The sequence below is a fragment of the Cyanistes caeruleus genome, unplaced genomic scaffold (assembly GCF_971803275.1).
Source record: "Cyanistes caeruleus unplaced genomic scaffold, bCyaCae1.hap1.1 HAP1_SCAFFOLD_145, whole genome shotgun sequence".
NCBI lineage: Eukaryota > Metazoa > Chordata > Aves > Passeriformes > Paridae > Cyanistes > Cyanistes caeruleus.
Genome location: NW_028255939.1, coordinates 22,295 through 39,731, shown reverse-complemented (window position 1 = coordinate 39,731; position 17,437 = coordinate 22,295).

Below are 17,437 nucleotides of genomic sequence, written 5' to 3'. Positions count from 1 at the left end.
ATTTGGATGCATTTTTCCTAATTTGTGGGGGAAGTTGTCAAGATTTTGTGGGATGTATCTGGAATTTTGAGGGATTTTTGTGGAATTTTGAGGAATTTTGAGGCGACCTGAAGAATTTTGAGGGATTTTTCCGAGATTATGTGGGAAGTTCGCAAGATTTTGTGGGATGTTTCTAGAATATGGTAGGGTTTTGAGAAGATTTTGGGAATTTTGTGGGATGTTTCTGGAATTTTGTGGGAATTTTGTGGAGTTTTGAGGGATAATGATGAGACATGAAGAATTTTGATTGATTTTTCCTAGACTGTGTAGAAAGTTGTCAAGGTTTTGCGGGATGTTACTGGAATTTCGAAGGGTTTTGAGAAAATTTTGGCAATTTTGTGGGATGTTTCGGGAATTTTGTGGAATTTTTTTGGATATGGAGTAGACATAAGGAATTTTGTGAGATTTTTCCTAGATTGTGTGGAAAATTGTAGGGATTTTGTGGGATGTTTATTTAATATGGTAGGGTTTTGAGACGATTTTGGGAATTTTGTGGGATGTTTCTGGAATTTTGTGGGATCTTTGTGGAATTTTGAGGGATTTTGAGGAGACATGAAGAATTTAGATGGATTTTTCCTAGACTGTGTGGAAAGTTGTCAAGGTTTTGCGGGATGTTACTGGAATTTCGAAGGGTTTTGAGAAAATTTTGGGAATTTTGTGGGATGTTTCGGGAATTTTGTGGAATTTTTTTGGATATGGAGTAGACATAAGGAATTTTGTGAGATTTTTCCTAGATTGTGTGGAAAGTTGTCGAGATTTTGTGGGATGTTTATTTAATATGGTAGGGTTTTGAGACGATTTTGGGAATTTTGTGGGATGTTTCTGGAATTTTGTGGGATCTTTGTGGAATTTTGAGGGATTTTGAAGAGACATGAAGAATTTTGATGGCGTTTTCCTAGACTGTGTGGAAAATTGTCAAGATTTTGTGGGATGTTTCTTGAATTTGGTAGCGTTTTGAGAAAATTTCGAGAATTTTGTGGGATCTTTCTGGAATGTCATGTAATTTTGTGGAATTTTCAGGGATTTTGAGGCAACCTGAAGAATTTTGAGGGATTTTTCTGAGATTATGTGGAAAGTTGTCAAGATTTTGTGGGATGTTTCTGGAATTTTGTGGGAATTTTTTGTGGAATATTTTTGGATTTTTAGGAGATATGAAGAATTTTGATGGATTTTTCCTAGACTGTGTCGAAAATTGTCAAGATTTTGTGTGATGTTTCTGGAATTTTGTGGGACTTTTTTGGAATTTTAAGGCATCTTGATGGATTTTTCCTAGATTGTGTGGAAAGTTGTCAAGATTTTGTGGGATGTTTCTGGAAGTTGGTAGGGTTTTGAGAAGATTTTGGGAATTTTTGGGGAATTTTGTAAAATTTTGGGGGATATTGACTAGACATGAAGAATTTTGATGGATTTTCCCTAGTTTGTGTGGAAAGTTGTCAAGATTTTGTGGGATGTTTCTCGAATTTGGTAGGGTTTTGAGAAGATTTTGAGAATTTCGGGGGATGTTTTAAAAATTTTGTGGGATATTGAGGAGACATGAAGAATTTTGACGGATTTTTACTAGATTGTGTGGAAAGTTGTCGAGATTTTTGTGGGATGTTTCTGGAATTTGTTAGGGTTTCGAGAGGATTTTGTGAATTGTGTGGGATGTTTCGGGAATTTTGTGGAATTTTTTTGGATATGGAGTAGACACAATGAATTTTGTGAGATTTTTCCTAGATTGTGTGGAAAGTTGTAGAGATTTTGTGGGATGTTTCTAGAATTTGGTAGGGTTTTGAGAAGATTCATAGAATTTTGTGGGATGTTTCTGGAATTTTGTGGGAACTCTGTGGAATTTTGAGTGATTTTGAGGAGACATGAAGAATTTTGATGGATTTTTCCTAGACTGTGTGGAAAGTTCTCAAGATTTTGTGGGATGTTTCAGGAATTTTGTGGAATATTTTTGTGGGATTTTAAGGCATTTTGATGGATTTTTCCGAGATTGTGTGGAAAGTTGTTGAGATTTTGTGGGATGTTTCTGGAATTTCGAAGAGTTTTGAGAAGATTTTGGGAATTTTGTGTGATGTTTCTGGAATTTTGTTGCGTTTTCACAAGGTTTATCACAATTTGTGGGATGTTTGAGAAATTTTGTGGGATTTTCGTGGGTATTTGAAAAAATTTTAATAATTTTGCAAGATTTACCTGGAATTTAGTGGCATTTCTTTGCAATGTTCTGGGATACTGAGGAGACTTGAACAATTTTGAGGGATTTTTCTTATTTTGTGTCAATTTGTGGAGATTTTGTGGGATGTTTCTGGAATTCTATGGGATTTCTGTAGAATTTTGTGAAATATTGACATGACTTGATGAATTTGGATGCATTTTTCCTAATTTGTGGGGGAAGTTGTCAAGATTTTGTGGGATGTATCTGGAATTTGGAGGGATTTTTGTGGAATTTTGAGGAATTTTGAGGCGACCTGAAGAATTTTGAGGGATTTTTCCAAGATTATGTGGGAAGTTCGCAAGATTTTGTGGGATGTTTCTAGAATATGGTAGGGTTTTGAGAAGATTTCACAAATTTTGTGGGATGTTTCTGGAATTATGTTGGATTTTTGTGGAATTTTGAGGAATTTTGAAGCGACCTGAAGAATTTTGAGGGATTTTTCTGAGATTATGTGGAAAGTTGTCACGATTTTGTGGGATGTTTCTGGAATTTGTTAGGGTTTTGAGAAGATTTCACGAATTTTGTGGGATGTTTCTGGAATTTTGTGGGAATTTTGTGGAGTTTTGAGGGATAATGATGAGACATGAAAAATTTTGATTGATTTTTCCTAGATTGTGTGGAAAGTTGTCAAGGTTTTGCGGGATGTTACTGGAATTTCGAAGGGTTTTGAGAAAATTTTGGCAATTTTGTGGGATGTTTCGGGAATTTTGTGGAATTTTTCTGGATATGGAGTAGACATAAGGAATTTTGTGAGATTTTTCCTAGATTGTGTGGAAAGTTGTCGAGATTTTGTGGGATGTTTATTTCATATGGTAGGGTTTTGAGACGATTCATAGAATTTTGTGGGATGTTTCTGGAATTTTGTGGGATCTTTGTGGAATTTTGAGGGATTTTGAGGAGACATGAAGAATTTAGATGGATTTTTCCTAGACTGTGTGGAAAGTTGTCAAGGTTTTGCAGGCTGTTACTGGAATTTTGAAGGGTTTTGAGAAAATTTTGGGAATTTTGTGGGATGTTTCGGGAATTTTGTGGAATTTTTTTGGATATGGAGTAGACATAAGGAATTTTGTGAGATTTTTCCTAGATTGTGTGGAAAATTGTAGGGATTTTGTGGGATGTTTCTGGAATTTGGTAGGGTTTTGAGATGGTTTTTGAAATTTTGTGCGATATTGAGGGGTCATGAAGAATTTTGAGGGTTTTTTCCGATATTTTGTGGAAAGTTCTCAAGATTTTGTAGGATGTTACTGGAATTTCGAAAAGTTTTGAGAAGATTTTGGGAATTCTGTGGGATGTTTCTGGAATTTGGTAGGGTTTTGAGTAGATTTTGGAATTTTGTGCAATATTTCTGGAATTTGGTAGGGTTTTGAGAAAATTTTGGGAATTTTGTGGGATGTTTCTGGAATTTTGTGGGATCTTTGTGGAATTTTGAGGGATTTTGAGGAGACATGAAGAATTTTGATGGATTTTTCCTAGATTGTGCGGAAAGTTGTCAAGATTTTGTGGGATGTTTCTTGAATTTGGTAGCGTTTTGAGAAAATTTTGGGAATTTTGTGGGATCTTTCTGGAATTTCATGTAATTTTGTGGAATTTTGAGGGATTTTGAGGAGACATAAAAAAATTTGAGGGATTTTTCCGAGATTTTGTGGAAAGTTCTCAAGATTTTGTGGGATGTTTCTGGAATATGGAAGGGTTTGGATAAGATTTCTGTAATTTTGTGGGATGTTTAAAGAACTTTCTGGGATTTTTTGTGGAATTTCTTTGGATTTTTAGGAGACATGAAGAATTTTCATAGATTTTTCTGAGATTGTGTGGAAAGTTGTCAAGATTTTGTGGGATGTTTCTGTAATTTGGAATGGTTTGGAGAAGATTTCTGTAATTTTGTGGGATGTTTCTGGAATTTTGTGGGATATTGAATTTACTTGAAGAATTTTGATGGATTTTTCCTAGATTGTGGGTAAACTTGACACGATTTTGTTGCATATTTCTGGAATTTGGTAGGGTTTTGAGAAGATTCATAGAATTTTGTGGGATATTTCTGGAATTTTGTGGGATTTTTGTTGAATTTTGAGGAGACATGAAGAATTTTGAGGGATTTTCCCTAGATTGTGCGGAAAGTTCTCAAGATTTTGTGGGATGTTTCTGTAATTTGGTAGGGTTTTGAGAAGATTTTGGGAATTTTGTCGGATTTTTCTGCAATTTTGTGGGATTTTTGTTTAATTTTGAAGAGACATGAAGAATTTTGAGTGATTTTTCCTAGATTGTGTTGAAAAGTTTTCTCGATTTTGTAGGAAGTTTCTGGAATTTGGTAGGGTTTTGAGAAGATTTTGGGAATTTTGCGGGATGTTTCTGAAATTCTTTGGGATATTTAGTTATGCCGTAGAATTTTGATGGATTTTTCTGAGATTGTGTGGAAAGTTTTCAAGATTTTGTGGGATGTTTTAGGAATTTATTAGGGTTTTGAGAAGATTTCGGGGATTTTGTGGGATGTTTCTGGAATTATTTGGGAATTTTGAGGAGACCTGAAAAATTTTGATGGATTTTTCTGAGATTGTGTGGAAAGTTTTCAAGATTTTGTTGGATATTTCTACAATTTGGTAGGGTTTTGAGAAGATTTTGGGAATTTTTGAGGGATTTTTCCAGAATTTCTTTGGGTTTTTTTAGAATTTTGAGGGATTTTTGAGGAGACATGAAGAGTTTTGACGGATTTTTCGTAGATTGTGTGGAAATTTGTCAAGATTTTGTGGGATGTTACTGAAATTTCGAAGAGTTTTGAGAAGATTTCGCGAATTTTGTGGGATATTTCAGGAATTTTGCGGGAATTTTGTGGAATATTTTTTGGGGATATTGAAGAGATATGAAGAATTTTGAGGGATTTTTCCTAAATTGTGTGGAAAGGTGTCCAAATTTTGTGGAATGTTTTTGGAATTTGGTAGGGTTCTGAGAAGATTTTGGGAATTTTGTGGGAATTTTCTAGAATTTTTTTGGATTTTGAGGCGACAAGAAGAATTTTGATGGATTTGTCCTATATAATGTGGAAAGTTCTCAAGATTTTGTGTGCTATGACGGGAATTTCGAAGGGTTTTGCGAAGATTTAGAGAATTTTGTGGAATGTTTCTAAAATTTGGTAGGGTTTTGAGAAGATTTATGTAATTTTGTGGGATGTTTCTGGAATTTGGTAGGGGTTTGAGAAGATTTCGGGGATTTTAGTGGGTGTTTTTGGAATTTTTGTAGATATTGTGGAGACATGAAGAATTTTGATGGATTTTTACAAGATTGTGTGGAAAGTTGTCAAGATTTTGTGGGATGTTTCTGGAAGCTGGTAGGGTTTTGAGAAGATTTCGGGAATTTTGTCGGATATTTCTGGAATTATTTGGGAATTTTGAGGAGACATGAAGAATTTTGTGAGATTTTTCCTAGGTTGTGTGGAAAGTCGTCAAGATTTTGTGGGTTATTACCGGAATTTGGTAGGGTTTTGAGAAGATTCATAGAATTTTGTGGGATGTTTTAGGAATTTTGAGGGATTTTTGTAAAATTGTTTGGGATTTTGAGGAGACATGAAGAATTTTGATGAATATTTCCTAGATTTTGTTCAAAGTTTTCAAGATTTTTGGGGTTGTTTTTGGAATTTGGTTGTGTTTTGAGAAGATTTTGGGAATTTTGTGGGATGTTTTTGGAATTATTTGGGAATTTTAAGGAGACATGAAGAATTTAGAGGGATTTTTCCTAGATTTTGTGGAAAGTTGTGAAGAATTTGTGGGATATTTCTGGAATTTGGTAGGGTTTTGAGAATATTTCGGGAATTTTGCCAGATGTTTCTGGAATTATTTGGGAATTTTGAGGAGACATATTGGAATTTGATGGATTTTTCTGAGATTGTGTGAAAAGTTGTCAAGATTTCATACGATGTTTCTGGAATTTTGAGGGACATTGAGTTGACTTGAAGAATTTTGGTAGATTTTTCCTAGAGTGTGTTGAATGTTGTCAAGATTTGCTAGGAGGTTTCTAGATATTGGTGGGGTTTTGAGAAGATTTTGGGAATTTTGTTGGATGTTTCTGGAATTATTTGGGAATTTTGAGGAGACATGAAAAATTTTGAGGAATTTTTCCTAAATTGTGTGGAAAGTTGTCAAGATTTTGTGACATGTTTCAGGAATTCTGTTGGATTTTGAGATGATTTGGGGAATTTTGTGGGTTGTTTCTGGAATTTTATGGGATATTGAGTTGGCTTGAAGAATTTTGATGGATTTTTCCTATATTGTGTGGAAAGTTGTAGAGATTTTATGGGATGTTTTTGGAATTTGGTAGGGTTTTGAGAAGATTTTGGGAATTTTGAGGGATGTTTTAGGAATTTTGTGGGATATTGAGTTAAGTTGAAGAATTTTGATGGATTTTTCTGAGATTGTATGGATAGTTGTCAAGATTTTGTGGGATGTTTCAGGAATTCTGTAGGGTTTTGTGACAATTTTTTGAATTTTGTTGGATGTTTCTGGAATTTTGTGGGGTTTTTGTAGAACTTTGAAGGATTTTGAGGATACATGAAGAATTTTGCGGGTTTTTTCCTAGATTGCGTGGAAGGTTGTTCAAGATTTTGTAGAATGTTTCTGGAATTTTGAAGGACAATGAGTTGACTTGAAGAATATTGTGGGATTTTTCCGAGATTGTGTGGAAAGTTGTCAAGATCTTGTGAGATGTTTCTTGAATTTGGTAGGGTTTTGAGAAGATTTCGGGAATTTTGTCCGATGTATCTGGAATTATTTGGGAATTTTGAGGAGACACATTGGAATTTGAGGGATTTTTCTGAGATTGTGTGGAAAGTTGTCAAGATTTTGTGGGTTATTTCAGGAATTTGGTAGGGTTTTGAGAAGATTTTGGGAATTTTGTGGGATGTTTCTGGAATTTTGTGTGATTTTTGTAGAATTTTGTGGGATTTTGAGGAGACATGGAGAATTTTGATGGATATTTCCTAGATTTTGTTCAAAGTTGTCAAGATTTTGTGGGATGTTTCTGGAATTTGGTAGGGTTTTGAGAAAATTTCAGTAATTATTTGGGATGTTTCTGAAATTTAGAGTGATTTTTCTTAGATTGTGTGGAAAGTTCTTGATATTTTGTGGGATGTTTCTATAATTTCATAGGATTTTTCTGGAATTTTAAGGCATATTGAGTTGTCTTGAGGAATTTTGAGGGATTTTTCCTAGATTGTGGGGAAAGTTGTCAAGGTTTTTTGGGATGCTTCAGGCATTTTTTAGGGTTTTGAGAATTTTGGGGGAATTTTGTGGGATGTTTCTTGAATTTTGTGGGATTTTTGTGGATTTTGAGTGATTTTGAGGAGATATGAAGAATTTTGATGAATTTTTCCTTGATTGTGTGGAAATTTGTCAAGATTTTTTTTGATGTTTCTGAAATTTGGTAGGGTTTTGAGAAGATTTCAGGAATTTTGTGGGATATTTCTGGAATTTCTTATGTATTTGAGAGAATTTTGTTGGGCTTTTTGTTGTAATGCAGTTAGGAAAAATGGTATGACCCAAAGAATGTACCCCTAAAAATGTAGATTTGTAAGTTCTTTCCCTTATCTTGTTCTCCCCAGGTTCCCTTATTGTTTGTGTAAATTCCCACAGCCCCTTCCCCTGTCCTGAAAAAGGAGTGCCTGTCCATACCTCTTCCTCTTTCCCTTCTGCCATCTCACCCTGAAGGATCCCAAGAAATAAAGCTGCAACTGCCATCTCAGCATAGGGAAAGAGCCTCGTTTTTAGGGCCTCGTCTGGCAAGCTAAAACTACCTCCCCAGCCTGCCTGCCCGCTGCGGGGTGGACAGAGGTAACAGAGGGGCTGGGGACTGAGTTATAATAGCAGGTGGTGTGATGAGTATGTAAGGAGTTTGCTCATAAAAACAAGAAAATAAAGGGTTAAGCAAGATATTGGCAATTGAAAAGTTCCAAGCAGAACTGGCAGAAACTCCAAGGACATCCTGTTGTTGAGCATAACTTGTATACTCATTACCTTAGCCAGATATGGAGCTTGAAGCATAACTTGTGTATCCAATATTTTAGCCAAAAATGGAGCTTGGCTTGCAGATCAAGGGCGATGCTGTGACGAAGAGGAGCATCTTCCTCCCCACGACCACCGAAAAGCAAAACACGACCACCTAGCAACAAGCCGCGCAGAAGCAGAATCAACCCGGATGACGCAGAAACCGGAACTGAAGACACTGTAAGGGCTCTGAAGTTTGGGGAGGGGGGCGCTAGCCGTTGGTGGAGCGGTGATTCCCCGGCCGCCCAGCGCTGTTTTGCTTGCTGCCGCTTGCTAAAATAAATCCAATTATTTTTATTCAACAAGGATCTTGATTTTTTTATTAATATTATCCATAACAACCACAATTCCCTTCATTAATAATTGACCACTCTTTCTCCCTCTTTATGCTAATTAGTCCTATTTTTAGTCTATTGATCCTAACTTTTGTCATTTTCTCAGACAGGGTAAAAGGGGCCACTTTGGGGCCCATGGAAACTTTTCTGAGGAACATTTAGGGCAGTTTTGGGTCTGGGCAGGGAATTTAGAAAGAACTTGCGGGTCTGGAGGACACTTGGGGGAGCCAGGTGTGAAGTAGCCCCACTTTGTCCCTCCTGATTAATCCTGGCTAGCTCTGTCGAGGGGAGGGCAGGGAGGCTCTTCATGACCAAGATAAAGACCAAACAGCTGCTTTTCCCTCTGGCATAACGTCAGATGTTTATTCAGGCTGGGATCCAGGAGGAAAAAAAGAGAGGGAGGAAATATTTCCCGGGTACTTTCAAACCTTGGGAGAGGGGCGGGGAGACATATAACACCAAGCAATGGGATAACATTTCAGGGACAGGGAGGGGAAGGGAAAAACACGTCACAGCTGCAGGGAGGGTTTACACAGAAACTAAAGCACACCCAGGATTGTGCACTAGCACATCTCCCCCTATTTTGTTCTATATAATTCATGAAATGAGCTTATATGACTTACTGACCTGAAGTGGCCCACCAAGTACCATTTGCAGGCTGGTGAGGGTTACTCTGGTCTGCCAGCTCTATATGGTTGACATCTGAGGTAGCTGAGATCAGCTTAATTATGCTTTTGTATAGTATCCTGCTTAAAACTCCAAACTCCGTTAGCAAAATAATGACTAGCAGTGACAGAATAGTTTTCACTACTGAAGCCCACCACCCCGAGAGTCCCCAGTTTTTAAACAGTCCATTAAACCAGTCATCTGCTTCTTGCTTGACTTGTCCGATCATGCTTTTCATCTCTTGGAGTGTGGCATGGATGTTAGGAGCTTTCGATGTCAGATTCATGCAGCAGAGACCCTCCAACTCCTGGCACTCGTGCCCGTGGAGCAATAGGAGAAAGTCTATCGCTGCACCATTTTGGAGTGTTGCCTGCCTGCTAACTTCCTCATCTTCTAGGAGGGCACTTATGGCGCTAGATGTTAAATTTGCTTGTTTTACCACCCAGCATTCTAGGTGTCCCAGTTCACCTAGGGCCTTGGCTGCAGCCACCCAAAGAAGGAAAATGGATGCAGCAATTCTTTTTGATTTGGACCAATGAAAAATCTCCGAATCACAATTCTCATCTAAATTTGTAACACTTCTCTTCTGAATTTTCCTCGTCAAATTATTTTTATTGGTCCATTCGCCAATTAATGTTTGATTGGGTGCTAACAGTGATAGACGCCCTCTGGTACACAGCCCTCCGAGGAGACAGGGTGGAATTCCTGCCCATGCGCTATCCCCACAAATGAGGAACAGTCCTTTGGGGAGGCTTTTGAGATGTGTATGAGCTGAGGAGTGCACTTTTGATGTAGCTTAGGACGTGGCACCACCTTTTTGCTGTGAATTCTTCTCAATATTGTACTATATTGTGGAAGGTTTCTTTATTAATTGGAAGACTGACCCTAAAGTGTACACAGTGTAATGCTGGAGAGGAACCCAGTAGCTCTAACTCCTGGGGTTCCTGGCTTGCCTTAGGAAAATGTGGCAGCCACTCTTTGACGGGGTTTTTAAACTCTGCTTCTATTTGAGTGCTGTGGAAATTCATTACCTGCTTCAGGAGTCAGTGTATTAAAGCGATGTGTAAATTCATCATGCTGCAATGGAATTCCTACCAGGCAGGTAGACATAGGATTTTTCGCTGCTCAAGTAGATAGACATATGTTTTCTTGATGAAGTGTTTGTGCCAGGGTCACCCAGATGTTCTGGCGTGGCTGTGCGACGATCCAGGCCGCTGTCAGGCTGCTCAGTGCGAGCAGGATGACAGCAGGGTTAAGGCTCATCATGGATTTGAGTGAGAGGTAGGTTATTTCTAAAAACAAGGAAACAGACATTTTTGGAAACATATTTACTGCCAAAGCATGCAGGTCAGAGGCTAGAAAGGTTTCTTCTTGCTCTCTTCGGTGGCGTCTTCTCTTGGAAGCAACAGCCACTTGCTTCTCATCTCTTATTGCTGGGGCTGGATTCTTTGGAACAAAAGGTTTTACCCGTTTCTGAGGAATCCATCAGGGGCCGGCAGGGGTGGAGACACATGTGTAACCACGCCCCCAGGTGACAAGTTCATAGGGGCCCTTGGTTTGCCAAGTTTCAGGGTCCCTGATTAAAACTGGTGGACGCTGTGACAATTAAAACTGATCATCACTGTTAAAATGCCGAGTCACAGGAGGCTTCATGTTTTCAAATGAGCAGTTTAGGAAATTAATGGCAAACAGAGTTTTACAGGGTTTTTGTTGTGGAGACATCCACACTGCCTAGCTACCTTACCTGGCTAGGACTTGTTTGAGCGTCTGGTGTGCACACTCAATCACAGCTTGACCTGTGGAGGAGTGGGGGATGCCAGTTTTATGTTCCACTCCCCACTGCTGGACAAATTCCAGGAACTCCTTGGATTGATACGCTGGGCCATTATCTGTTTTAATTTCTTTAGGGATTCCCAATACAGAAAAGGCCTGTACTAAGTGTTGTTTGGCATGTACAGATTTTTCTCCTGCATGAGCAGAGGCATACACTGCTCCTGAGTATGTATCAATGCTCACGTGTACATACTTAAGGTGACCAAAACTGGGGATGTCAGTGATATCTGTTGGCCACACTTCACAGCTTTCAATTCCTCGGGGATTAACCCCCAGGCCTAATGATGGCACTGCCTGGAGCTGACAACTGGGACAGGTAGCCACGATGGCTTTAGCCTGACCCCGTGTCAGCTGGAGCTGATGAATCAGTCCTGGCACATTTTGATGGTATCGCTGGTGACTTATCTTTGCCTGTTGGAACACATCTGGGAGACGTGCCTTTTCAGCTGGGGCAGCAAGGGAATCAGCCTCCCGGTTTCCCTCAGCGATTTCACCTGGCAATGGGGCATGCAACTTTATAAGCATCACATAGAAAGGTTGTTCTCGATTTGAAACCAAATAAATCAGTTTTGAAAGCAATCTAAAGAGATGTTCGTTCTCAATGTCCTTGAGAACTGCCTGCTCCGCTCTGGACACCACTCCTGCTACGTAGGCTGAGTCAGTAACCAAATTAATCGGTTCTGAAAACTTCTCAAAGGCTCTAATGGCCGCAGCCAGTTCAGCTATCTGGGGTGACCCCTCTACAAACTCAACATCAGCTTCCCAAAGCTGAGTCTGTGGATTTCTCCAAGTCATCACCGACTTGTGAGATGTCCCAGATGCATCAGTGAACACTGTGAGAGCTTTGAGTGGCCTTTGGCTCCTTTTCTCACAAGGAATGAGGTGGAATTCCTCATGAAACAATTCGTGTGCTGGCGCATGAACTGAAATTTGCCCACTAGAGCTGTCCAGAGCAAACTGGAGGTTAGCATTGCTCTGCAGCAGATGCTCAAACATCTCTTTGGTCAGTCTCTCAGGGGAGTTTTTGCCTTCTCCAGAGAGCCTGACTGGGAGGTGAATACACATAAAGTCACAACCTGCCAGTTCATGCAGCCTTACCCTGGCCAACTGAATCAGCTGAGCCATCAGCTCTTGTGGCTTGGTGATAGTTTTGGGTCATTGATGGGAGAGGAAAACCCATTCTGTTATTAAGAGTGGATCTGTCTGCCCCTCGGCCCACTGGAATATTAACCCAGGTAGGTGTGGCAATTTGCCCAGGACAATAAATTTGAAAGGCAGCTCAGGTTTGAAGCGCTGTGCCTGTCTTTCTGTCAAGGCCTTTTGTGCCTTTTCAATCACAATTTTTGCTTCTTGAGTCAGCTCCCTGGGAGACAGCAGCTCTCTCTCCCCTTTCAATAAATTGAGCAGGGGGCCCAGGTCCTCATTGGTGAGACCTAGCCAGGGTCTGACCCGGTTTAGTGACCCGCATAGGGAATGGAGATCTGCTAGAGTTTTAGGATTACCAATAATTTCCAATTTTTGTGCAGCAACCATCCTTGCGGTAATTTCCAGGCCCAGGTATTTCCAAGGTGGCATCCTTTGAACTTTGTCTTCCTGCAATTAGAATCCAGCAGAGGTTAAAACTTTAACCACTACATCAAGGGTGTCTTGCAGCATGTTGTGTTTGGGACAGCATACCAAAACATCGTCCATGTAATGCAAAATGATGGCATCTCTCTTTTCAGCACGCACTGAGGACGGCAAAGACCCCACATACCACTGGCAGATGAAGGGGCTTGCTTTCATCCCCTGAGGTAATAACTGTCCAGTGGTACCCTTTCATTGGGGCTTCTCGGTTAATTGTGGGAATGGAAAAGGCAAACCTTGGCGCATCAGCTGGGCCCAGGGGAATTTGAAAAAACCAGTCTTTAATATCCAGTACTGCTAGGAGCCAATTTTGTGGTAACATAGTTGGGGATGGCATACCTGGTTGAAGAGACCCCATGTCCTCTATTTTTTTGTTTCTTTCTCTCAAATCCTGAAGGAGGTGCCATTTATCCTTCCCTGGCTTTTTTATTACAAACACCGGGGAATTCCAAGGGCTGATTGTTTCTACTATGTGTCATTTGGCCAATTATTGTTCTACTAACTTTTCTGGCGCCCCAAGTTTTTGTCTGCTGAGAGGCCACTGGTTCACTCAAACTGGATTATTATCTACCCAAGTGTCTTGGGTTGATTAGGAGGTTAAATTGTATCCCCATTCATCCACCTAACCCAGACACAGGTTTTGTATTCTTAAAATTTCATCTAAGAGTAAAAGTGAGTGGAAAAGAAGCACCGAGTCTGTTATCAGAGACTGTACTTGCTCCCCCCGCATCGGGAGTTTTGACTTCCACACAGACAGACAACAAGACACAGATCGCTTTGGCTTTCCAGCTAGCCGGAGCAGAGAGGTCTTCCTGGACTGTTTTCTTTCCCCTTTTCTGAAACAAATCGAACCTGCTCTGAACTGGGGACTCGAGGGAGCACCGGGAGCTTTCACCCGTGGACTACCGGGAGCCCAGCCTGGGCAGCGGCATTTTCCAACACCAGAGAGACTGATAACAGAGCAAACACCCACAGCAAAGAGACCCTCTGAAGTTTGTCATCTCTTCTGAACGGCAAGAGGTTTTGTAATTTGATATCGTTCATTCTTGTGCCGGGTAGTGCTGTGGATGTGAAATAAACAGGTTTTTTCCACTTCTCTCAGAGAAATCTCTTCCCGAACCGGTTGGAGGGTGGGAGAAAAGGGCCACGTGGGTTTGCTTCCCTGGGGGAGCCCCACTGGAGGTTTTCTCCCAAATCTGCCCTAAACCAGGACACCAAGATAACTTTTGGACCGGACACTCTACAGTGGCCTCCATCAAAAATCCAGAGGTGTCTCAGGAATTGATAATTTCACTCCCCACTGGGACATGGTGTCTCTTCCCCACAGCGGGCACTTGTAGTCAATAACAAAAGGTCGGACACTAGCTAACCTACCCTCCGGACCTTCAATCTGGACGATACCTTTAGCAATTTTAGCCAGTTTCATTCCTCCAACACCCTGTATTTTTCCTGCCATGGGTTACAGTTCCCAATGTGAGGGCCACACCTTTTCAGGTATGATAGTCACATCTGCCCCAGTATCAATTAACCCTTCTACATGGAGATGTTCTGATTTATGTGTTAAGTTCCATCCCATAATGGGTTTGTCTTCACCCACTACTTCTGCCCAGTAGACTCCTGGTGCTTTGTCATCTACTGGGATTTCTGTTGGAACAGGGATCACCTGGGCTATTACCTGCCCTTTGTCTACATAGAAAGGTGGTTGAGGGCACCTAGCTAAGAGAGTGAGGTGTGTTAGGTCTCCCTTAATTGTCATGGGAGCCACCTCAATCTCTATTGGTGAATGTGCTGTGTCTCCAATAGCAAAATACCTACTATCCAGTCCAGACGGGTCTTGTGAATTATCCTGCAAGTCTACTCCAATGACAGTCCAACGATCAGATCTGAAGCAAAAAGCTTTAGAAGTTATGTCGTGGTTTTAAACCAGTAACTAAGAAAATTACTTATTTCTTGCTGTGAGATATGGATTAGAACAAGAGCAAAACAGGCATAAAACTTAAAAGGAATAAAGAACGTTTATTCACAAACTACAATAATAAGAACAACAGAATAAACTTCCAGAAAAACCTTTTTTATCCCCCACTACCCACTATTCCCTTGTTCACATGACCACAGAGACAAAAACTTTGGAACTTGGATGGTTAGAACAGTCCCAATTCCTGCTACAGTCTTTTCACCAGTCTTTGTAGAGAAACAGAAGTCTCTTTCTGTTAATTTATGGAGTTTCTCACTAGAAAACTACTTCTGTTATAGTTTTCTATTGCCCTGATGTCAGCTGCCCAGAACTGCTGTTATCAGAGCTCACTCCTCCCATTTCACATCACTCTGAAGTGTGTATGGGCCATGAGTCTAGGGATGGCATTTTAAGGACGAGTTATTCAAAAGCAAAAGTCTTCTTCATCTGTCTCTGTAAGCTTCACTAGAAAAAAGTTTTCTCATTGCCTCTTAAGGCTTCAAATCCTCCAGCACTTCACTGTACCACAATTACTCTACTTTTTACTCAAAATTTACACTTTGAACACTTTATTCCCCCCTACATACTCTATCATGAATTAAAGGAGTTCTTTCAGGACTTTATGTCCATCTCCATAACTTGAACAGAAAAATATTTCATCTTAATTAAAGCACCTCCTTATTCTCTACCTTTTCTGAAGCTTCTTTTCTTTTCTGTCACTGGTAGTTTATAAAGTCTCTTTTCATGTTGATCACTCTCTTTTTCCCTCTCTGGATAAAAAGATTAATCTGCAAGTCTCATCTGGGTAATGAAAGGGTTAAAATCTTGCCCAGGCTTTGTAGATGGTTCTGTGACTTCTGTCAGTGCAGGAGCTGGAGCTGTCATTGATAGAAGATTCCTCATGGCTGTTCTGGAAAGTGTAGTCGCCGCCTTAGCCCGCCGCAGGTTCAGAGCCTCTTTCTTTCTTCACTCGGCAGTCTCTAGTAAATTTAGTCACAGCAAAACCTGCAGCCGAGCCAGAGATCGGCTTGGCTTGGCCAGAGCCCGGGGAAAGCCCCCCGCAAGCCCCCATCTCCCGGCCGAGAGCCGCTGGGTCCAGCCCAGCCCCCGCCCGGCCACGTGGCCGGGCAGAGAACGGGAGGCCTGGAGCTCTGTTACCTTTCACAGCCAGGAAACAAAGAGCCCAAGAGTGCTCTGACTTTACATCTTAAGGTAGGGTTCACAAGTTGATCTCCCTTTTCAATGGTCAAAACTGCTGTCAATTCCCAGTAATGACCGATAATTGGTCAGAAGAAAAGACTCTCATCAGCCACCAGCAGCTTCAACTTCCTTAGCTCTTAAAACCACCTTAAAGGTAAAGTCACCTCATGACAAGTTACAAATCACTTACTGAATCAATTTTGCGGTTGCCAGACCTTATTAGGCAAACGTTCCTCACAATTATATTTCTGCAGCCTCTCAGCCCGCTCCCTTTCCTCCCCTTTTCCCATTAAAATAGAGTCTTTTTTCTGCTTCAGGTCTGTCATTTTTATGTCTCTGCGCTTGACAGAAAAGCGCTGAGACTTTAGTTTCTTGGTTGACTGGCTAGAGCTTCTTTCTAGTGTTTCCCTTGTTGCTGGGTTTGAGGACAGTTCCTTGCAAAATGTCCTGGCCTCTTGCACTGGAAACAGACGATGTGCTGCAGCTGTTCTGGTGACATCTGTGGCTTATTCATTCCTGGTGTCACTGCTGCCACTGTCCTTGGGTTGCCTGGTTTCTTGCCGTGTACGCTGTACAAGTCTGCTTTCTGGGCACATGGCTTCAATCATATCTGCTATGGTGGGTGGAGGGTTAATAGGTAGACTCAGAATTGCTCTACGACAAGCGTCGTTGGCATTTCTTTGGGCCATTTCTTGAAGCAGTTCTGTCTGGGCCACTGGTTCTTTAACTTGTCTCTGTATCTGTAGTCTCAGTCGATCTACAAACTGTAAGAAACTATCAGATGGGAGCTGGTTAATATTAACATAACTGACTTGAATATCAGCTGCTATTGTATACCACAGGAGCCGCTGTTAGCATACCTTCATCTTCTCCAGGGCTGGTATTCCCTGGGTTTCTCTGCCTGCACCCCCCCACGCCGGGCTCTGGGGGCTCCATTCCCTCACCAAGCCTGTGGAGAGACCCAGCTCCTCCCCTGCAGGAGCCAGGCGGGGGCCCGCACCCTGCCACGCCAGGCTCGGTAGGCTGGCACCCCCCCATCGGGAGGCAGGGCCGGGACACCCCTCTCCCTGCCCCTCTGCAGGAGCAAGGGGTGTAACTCTCTCTCTCCCTGCCCCTTCTCCCTGGGGAACAGGGGCCGGAGGGATAAGTGGATACAACACGGACTCAAAGTATCTAGACACAGGAGGCCCAAACTTGCTGGAATAATCCAAATTGCAGGTTTATTGTCTGTCGTCCATCCGGGGCAAGAAAGAGACAGAAATGCCCTGGATCTTATCTCTTATACAAAGGGGTGCGGGTGATCGGGGGATACAGAGAGGTCACAGCCAATGGGAAGGGGGAAGGGAGAAGGTTCTCAGGTAGGAACTAACATTACACAAAACAGAGGTGAGTTTTACTCTTGGGAGATACCAAGATTTTTAGACGCACTACAACAACACATGACAGGTGGAAGGCGAGCCCGCCCTCAAGCACGCCCATCCAAGTCAGTCAGGGGCACAGGCTGCAGCTGAAGCTGCCAAGCGTTGCTGTGAGGCTGGCAAGTGAAGAGAAAGCCATT